Raw genomic sequence first — 7,891 nt, forward strand, 5'->3', positions numbered from 1 at the left:
CCCTAATCTCTGCCAATGACCACCACCTCACTAGTTCACTGATCACCTCTTCCAACTCCCTGGGCCTGGGCTGCTTCCCAGGTGTGGAACTATCTCTCTTGCGCCATCAGGTTAGCCTCTACTCTTGAAGGCTTCAAGCGTGCCCTTAAGACTCATTTCTTTATTTAACTCTATCAGCCCTCCCCCTAACTCCCTTGTTCTGGCTTTCACTCCCAGTTGGTACCACCCTATTTCTGTCTCCCCTTTTCCTTTAGGATGTAAGCTCTCTTGAGCAGAGCCCTCTTTCCTTGTGTTCTCCTTCTAATATTCCATCACCCTCAGTACTTCTTGGCCTGCTTCCCTAGCCCTGTTTTCTTAAGCTTAGGCCTCCTTTTCACTGGTTACTATCATCACTCTCACTCACTGTCCCACAAATAATTTGATCTGCATTACCATGTTACCTGTATGTTTTATTCATTCAGCATGTATGGTCTTTGTATTTTGTTGATGTATCATGTTAAGTGTTATGGATCACTGCTTTCTGTATATGTCATGTATGGCGCTGTGGACCCTTTGTGACGGCTTATAAATAAAAGATAATAATAATTATTAGGAAATACAGAATTCCAACATGGGTAAGCATCCTAACCCTTTAACCTGTGCATCAGCTGGCATAACAACTATAATAGACCTATCAGACAGAAGAAAACCCTAAGCTTCGATCTTGCAAGTTCAAAATCAGAATTCAGCCACCTATCCACATTATGTGAACAAAGTGAGCAAAACTCTCCATCTTAGATTGGTACTGTCTGCTGCATAACATATTGTGGGGCCAACATCTTTAACAAAAACTATATTTGTATTCTACATAACAATGCAAGAGTTTCATTATTCTTATTAGAAAAAAACAAGCCTGATATAATGGCTAACACCCTTTCAACATCTACTGGGACATATGCACTAATATACTCTATACAAACCGTTTCACACACAGAGAAAAAATCTACAAACGATATTGATCACCTTCACATCATAGACTTAACACTGGCCTCCCTATTTCACTGTTTCTGGAAATTACTTCTAATAAAAAGATTTTGGAATCAAATCAAAAAATATTCAACAAAAGACCAGATAAATTACATCCAATTCTCCCCACCTTAAGGATACCAAAAAGATAGCCAAAATCACAAAAGGGAGTACATGGCTATTTCTGAGCAGGCAGGAATTGTATTCTACATACCTGCATGCAAGGTGAACCACACTGCCTAACACTATTTAAATAAATAAAAAAATGTCTAAATATACCAACGGTATTAAAGAATACTTTTAGAGGAGCCTTCAAATACAAAATGATTAATAAAATTATACCTACAAAAAAGGCCACATTCAGTGGTGGTACAATAGTAAGTGGAGGGAGGTGTGGCACCTATGGGATGTGGGGGGGGCCTGACAATACTCAGTCATCCCCGACACCTAAGCCTTCGCTCCGAGGCCTCCACTCTCCCCTCAGGTATCAGCTTTTAAGAGCAGAGCAGAGGACTTTTTGACCAGCGTGGACATATGACAGACCATGTATGCTCAGAAGAGAATCCATATCTACTTTAAGAGAAGAGATGGCTGCCAAGGAGGAGATAATGGCCCCTACCCAGATTTTGTTATGTGGCTTGGTGATGCACTATTCTTTCCCTGGCTACTCACACTATTCCGTCCCTTCCCACACTACCTCTCGCTATATAGAACCCAATAAATACCTTATACCTGTCCCACCTGTTATGATTCCTAGTAAACTCAGCAAGCAGCCACAGAAGTAAAATACAAATGTCTTTATTCCAGCAAAATATATAGGCAAGGATTCAGTTCCAGGAACATGCAGGTTTTCATAAACAGGTATAATGAACAGGTATGGCAGGAAGGTACACAGAAATAAATGGTTCCACAGAAAACTAATATAGTTTGAATGCAGGGATAATAAGGGTGAGTTACCCAATTCCAGGATGCAAAAGTTTAGTCCAGGAAGCAAACAGAGTCCAGGCAAAGTAAATGTCACAAGCAAACTTTCATAGTCCGGTAATCAGGCCAAGGTCTAAGGTAACGAGAAGTCCAGCAGTATCCAGTATCCAGGCAAGGTTCGGGGTCACGAGCAGACAAGCATAAACAGAAAACAGGCCAAGGTCACAACGGGAGATGAAATATCAGCAGAATCAAACAGGAACAGGGGGAACACAAGCAGCGGCCAGGTAAACAAGGATGAACTGCTCAGAGCACAGCTTGAGGCAGGTACTTAAAGCAGTGCAACAGGTGCAGTTCCAATCAGGCATAATGCAAGGTGATTAACTCCTTCAGGCATGTAGAAAAGTTCAGGAACAGAACAGCAGCACCTCTGGTGGTATGAGGTACTGCTGCTAGGTACAAATGACAGACGGAGTTGTAACACCACCTCCCTCTTATTAAATTGACTAGGATTTTTTTTTCTGATATACAGGCAATGCTTACATGTCAATATCAAAGTAAAGCTAAACTGAATACTTCAATGTATATGTGTTTTGTCCCCTCCCTTTCCTCCTTAAAATGAAAATTTGTAAACAATTTAAAAAGGAGTTGGGAAGGAAAAAACAGCCCTCTCAGCAATCAACACCATGAATTTCCGTGGTCAACAGAAGGTTGCACTGTGTCTGTCTATACAAGGAATCATATTGATTTAGAGATTTGATGTCCGATGCATAGAACAATTTCAAGCTAGGATCTAGTATCTAGTTTGGTTAAGCAGTTTAGCAAACAAAGATTAGTTAATGTAATTATTTAATAAGTTTTGTCATTTTTGTTATATTAGTCTAGTTTTAAATGTATATAGCTTAAAAAAACACTATTCATAGTACCAATGAGGAAGAATGTCAGTGTATGTATTTTACTTTAAATACGTTTTTTCTACAGTGACTGGATCAGTTGACTTTTTTAACTTTGTTATATTAATTATAAGCTTACATTGATGGACCCTAAAACATCATTAGTTGTAAACTAGAACTGCAGCTGTCTCATGAAGATAGGTCTTTAGACTTCACACTTAAGTTGATTGCTAAATTATGCCTTCATTTACTTACCAGGATTTGTGAACTAATCTGTATAATCATATTGTCTCTCAAAGCCATCAGGACTATTTATTCTAAAATGGGCAGTCCCACTCAAAGAAGTGAAGTCAAATTCCACTGAAAGTACTGATTAGCAAGATTAGAGAGTATAGGTAGACTGGTAAAATTCTTATTTAACCTGGGCTAACCAGATATGTTCAAGGGATGTGCAGGCTGGCCCACTTTCAAGAAAACCAAAAAATGTACATGATATTACACTTTAGTGCATGGAGCCCAGAGTTTTCCTTTCTAGCATAGCATTTCCATCTCAGTGTCTCTACCTTAGAAGTGTTTCACCCCTGACTAGAAAAACTTGCACAGATATAGTTTAAAAAATGCTGTATAAAAGTGCACATAAACACGGCTATCTGGAACTCCCATTTGGCTCTTTGGCCAGCTTCACACTAATTTGTTCAGTTTAAAAGATAAAGAGGGACAATGAATAAGCAAAAGAAAGAAAAGAAAACAGAAAAGCTCTTCTACAAACTGCAATGCTTTCCAGAGGCAGCGTATACTTACCTGCCATAAGAGCAATCTGCAGATATGTCAAAAAATGCACATGGTGAAAATAGAAAATATGTCAATACTTTGCGCTTTGGATAATCCTCTTTATTAATTTTAACTTTTACATTTTTATCCTAAAATACTACTTAGTTTAGACACATTTGTGTCTGATTCAAATAGGAACGCAACTTGCATATTTGTTTAAAAAGAGCTTAGTTCCGGCTATATTCAAAGTGAAGCGGATTTCAAGATGTGTTTTGATTTGAATCTGGGTGTAAGTATGCGCTGTCTAAATATTACTTGCCATCTGTAGACAGACAGAGCAGAATGTAGTATTCACACAAGCATATGTGTAATACAAAGTCACATCAGAACACATATAGAAAAATATATTTCATAAAATAAAAGAACACCTCTAAACAGTAGAATCATTAATAAACATATGGTTGGTAACAAAAAAATTATATTTTTTTATATTGAATACATAAATCAAGATGTACTTAATGCATATTGTACACACAAGGGGCCTGAGTCATTAAGGAGAGCAAAGCATCAAAAAGGAGTAATTTTGTACCTGGGCAAAACCATGTTCCATTGGAAGGAGAGGTAAATTTAAAATGTGAGGACAGATTTATAGTTGGGGTATGGCATGTCCTAGATCAACTGTAAATTTTAGTGTAAAAAAACAGCTATCAAGTATTTGTGTGGTAGATAAAAAAAAACAGCCAGTATTTAACTTATGTGCAAAAGTATAAACTAATTTGCACCCCCTGCATTGTAACATGGTTTGTCCCGGAGAACATTTACTTCTTTTTTTTTTTGTCTTACTTTCCTTAATGACTCAGGCACAAGGTGTTTTTATGGTCTGTCTTACTTGCATACTCACAGGTTCTGCTTTAGCTAGTGGTACGAATATGGGTCTATGCCGTGCCAGTCATCACTATCAGTGATCACTTTTATCTGTCCTGTAGCTGGTGTATGGGTGAGGGGGGGCTGCAGTGAGACCTATGTTGGAGAGGGGGCTGCAATGAGAAATATAGGGGGGCCTGCAATGATAGTGACATGGAGGAGACTGCAGTAAAAGCATCATGGGGGTGCCTGCAGTGAGAACATCATTGAGGGAGGGTCAATGAGACCATCTCGGAGAGCTCTTCGATGAGAGAGGATTGGGAGGCGAATGAGGTAAATATGAGCAAGGCCGCTGAGAAGGGGGGGTGCTAATTACCCGGGCCCGGATATGCCAGGAGGCCCAGCCCATGCCCTCTCTGCCGACCGTTTATGGGGGGTTTTTTAAAAAAAAAAATACAATTGCCTATTTTTTTTTTACTTTTGCCTTTCTCATTTTTTTTATTAATTGGTAGGGGGGCAGGGTACTTAAAAAACAAAAAAGAATAAAAAAATACTCACATTATCGCGGCGCCGGCGTCCCTCTTCCCTCCTACCTGCTCCGCAGTGAATGTCGAGCATGATGTCAACACGCCCGACATTCAGTGAGGAGCTGCGCAGAGAGGACCCAGAAAGAACACAAAAGAGAAGAAAAGTAAAGAGATGAAAGAAGCTACTACAAAGGTAAGTAAATGAACGGAGGCAAGGGGAGGTAAGCAGAAAGGCACCGAGTGATGAAGAAGGGGGGAAGCACAATGTGATGAAGAAGGAGGGGGAGGCACAGTGTGATGAAGAAAGGGGGAGAGAAAGGCATAGAGTGATGAAGAAGGGGGGGGAAGAAAGGCACAGTGTGATGAAGAAAGGGGGAGAGAAAGGCATAGTGTGATGAAGAAGGGGGGAAGAGAAAGGCACAGTGTGATGAAAGAGAGGGGGGGAGCAGCAAGGCACAGTGTGATGAAAGAGAGGGGGGAGCTACATGGCACAGTGTGATGGAGGGGGGGTGCAGCATGACACAGTGTGATGAAGGAGGGGTAAGCAGCATGGCACAGTGTGATGAAGGGGGGGAGACAGCATGGCACAGTGATGAAGGGGAGGGGGAGAGCAGCATGGCACAGAGTGATGAAGGGGGATGCAGCATGGTGTGGAGGGACAGAAGACGCTGGAGCCGGTGCCCGTGAAGAGGGCGAAGATATCCGGCAGCGCTGTGCCCCTGGAGGGGCTGAAGAGGTCCCCGATGGTGCCCAGCTACAAGAAAGAAGAGGAGAAGTACTCACCCGTCCATCGATCCAGCGGCGGTGAGTATAACTTCTTTTTTGCAGGTCCTGTGCGCGGGAGAAGGATGAGCCAATCAGGGCTCATCTTTCCCCGCTGGCCAATCAGCGGCCGGATGCGCGAGCCAATCGCGGCTCGCGCCCGGCCATTCAAAAGATTGGCGCCGACGCGAGCCAATCAGCGCTCGCGCCGGCGGATGACGTCACGCCGGCGACTATATAAGTCGCCGGGTGGCGCCATTTTGCCAGAAGTCCGTCGGCGGAGAAGAGAGAGGACGGCTCTTCAAGACGTCCATCAAGAGAGCCAGCAGCAGCGGCGGCAGGGGGCCCTTGTAAGGGCCGTGAGCTACCCTGCCGCCCGAAGACTTCAATCAAGCCGCCGGAGCGGAGATCGTCGGCGGGGAGCCCTTGTCAGGGCTGAGGACGTGTCGCGGAGAGCTGCGGGATCAAGACCAGAAGACAAGCCAGCGGAGACCAGCAGTGGCGGCAGAGAGCCCTTGTTAGGGCTAAGAGCGCCTCTGCTGCCTGAAGACCGGCGGGATCAAGAACCGAAGACAGCGGAGACCAGCAGTGGCGGCAGAGAGCCCTTGTTAGGGCTAAGAGCGCCTCTGCTGCCTGAAGATCGGCGGGATCAAAAGCAGAAGCCGGCGGCAGAGCAGAGAAGCAGCGGCAGGCGGGGAAGGAGTCCAGGAGAAGCTCCCCGAAGACAGCCCCAGGTAAGGCCTTGCCAGGCAACTCCTCTCCCGGGCCCACGCCCGCAGTACATATAAGAAAGTCGGGCACAAGGCCCGTTGGCACTCCATAGTAGGGGCACAAGGCCCAGGGACCTGGGCACTAGGCCCCAACGTGGTAGTGGGCCAGTAGGCCATTAGTATCTATATAAAGGGGACAAGCCCCTGTTAGTTAGAGAGGGGGACTCTGAGCCCCAGGTACAAGGGCACAAGGCCCTAGGTAGTTAGTGGCCTAGAGGCCATAGGAAGGCCATAGGGCCTGGTTAGGGGCTGGTAGCCCATCTGCTATTAAGGGCACAAGGCCCCAGTCAGTTAGGAAGGCCACAGGCCTCAGGCAGGGGCTAGGACCCCTAGGTAGTAGGGCATAAGGCCCTAGTGAGTGGGCTCAGAGCCCTGGGTTAGAGAGGGGGCTGAGGCCCATTAGTCAGAGCAGAAGGCTCTGTGTGTAGCTGGGCAGAGACCCATGGTGTGTAGGGCCTAAGGCCCTGGTGGTGTGAGGTAGAGGCGTGGGAGCCTCGTGAGAGTAGACGCGGTCCTGTGTGAGGTGAGCACACGTGGTTAGGAGGTACGGTCGAGCGTAGGCTCCCGTGGTGCTGTAGCAACCTGTTGGTTGGCTAGCAGCGGTGTGTTCGGGTAAGTAGCGGCAAAGTACTGTAGACTGTATCTATTTATTCTGTCTGTGTGGCGAGTGTAGTTTACATTACAGTATTTTGGTGTGCTTTCTAACTGTGTCCAGGGGCAAGACGTCAGGCCCCCATTAAAGGTAGGCTCTTGTTTCCTGTGGTTTTCCTGTGCTAACCCGTGCTGTGTGGGGACAAGTGTAAGTAACAGCATACACATAGTCAGGGGAGAACACATGTAGTTTCCCTGTCCCTTAGGTCCCCGGGGTCACACTGGTACCCAGAGGGGGGTGGCTGAGTGAGTTGGTGGCAGTACAGCACACCTTGAGGCAGTTCCAGGGGCGGCCGTGGTTCTGATCAAGGGTCCTCAAGGCCGGTTCCGTGCAGGTGGACCTGTGGTTCCGGACGAAGGGACACGTGTGAGATACCCGAGTACAGGCAGTCGGGCGGTTCAGTTCGATCGGCTGTTCCGTGCGGCAGTCGGCCCGCGGGTTAGTGTGCTGTTTTACTGAGCCTCAGCCGGGCTTAAAGAACCCGTACTTAGGGCCTGTGTGTGACTCCATAGCAAGAAGGCAGCTTCTTGGTAAGACCTGGGTGAGGGGGTTAGGAACCGCCCTCCGGTTTAGGCTGTGAACACCGGCTGGTGTTCCCCGTAGCGTGTAACTAGTAGCTCCGTTAGTGCACCACATTTAGTTAGTCCTAGTGTTTGACGTAGTTGCGTTGCCGACCATTAGAACGTTGTTAGGGTCGGGTCGCCGTTTGTAGTTAGTCCAGTT

This window comes from Mixophyes fleayi, chromosome 1, assembly GCF_038048845.1.
Source record: "Mixophyes fleayi isolate aMixFle1 chromosome 1, aMixFle1.hap1, whole genome shotgun sequence".
Taxonomy (NCBI): Eukaryota; Metazoa; Chordata; class Amphibia; order Anura; family Limnodynastidae; genus Mixophyes; species Mixophyes fleayi.